Genomic DNA, 473 nt, shown 5'->3' with positions numbered 1-473 from the left:
TTCAACTCGCATATAATTTCGTTGGATTGAAAATAGCAACGCTGGCAATCTTTAAAATTGCACAGTGTCACAACATCGCGAAGGTCAGATACCACACATTCCGAACATGTGCAAAAGAATGTGCTCGCCCAAAGGTTCATAAGTCTGATCTGCAATGTCGTGTTCACATAAATAAAAGTTTCGAGCTCATGTTTCGAAAAGTGTGCGCAAAAGTGGAATAAAATTGTTTACCCTGCCAGATCACATGCTCCCTGGTCGTTGGCGCATGCAGGCAAGTGAAACATTTTGACAAAGACGAAATGTATTCGAAAGAATGGATGATAGGCATGCAGAGATTGATATCAGTTGTCCGTATTACGTGTTAACACCATGTTTTTCTCTTGTATGTTCATGTGACAATGTTTACATCACTTGTTCATTTATTTTGTTCACATTACATGTCCACATTGCCTGTTAACATGAGATCGCCTAAT

The sequence above is a fragment of the Penaeus monodon genome, chromosome 21 (assembly GCF_015228065.2).
Source record: "Penaeus monodon isolate SGIC_2016 chromosome 21, NSTDA_Pmon_1, whole genome shotgun sequence".
Lineage (NCBI taxonomy): Eukaryota > Metazoa > Arthropoda > Malacostraca > Decapoda > Penaeidae > Penaeus > Penaeus monodon.
Note: the sequence above shows the minus strand (reverse complement) of the source record.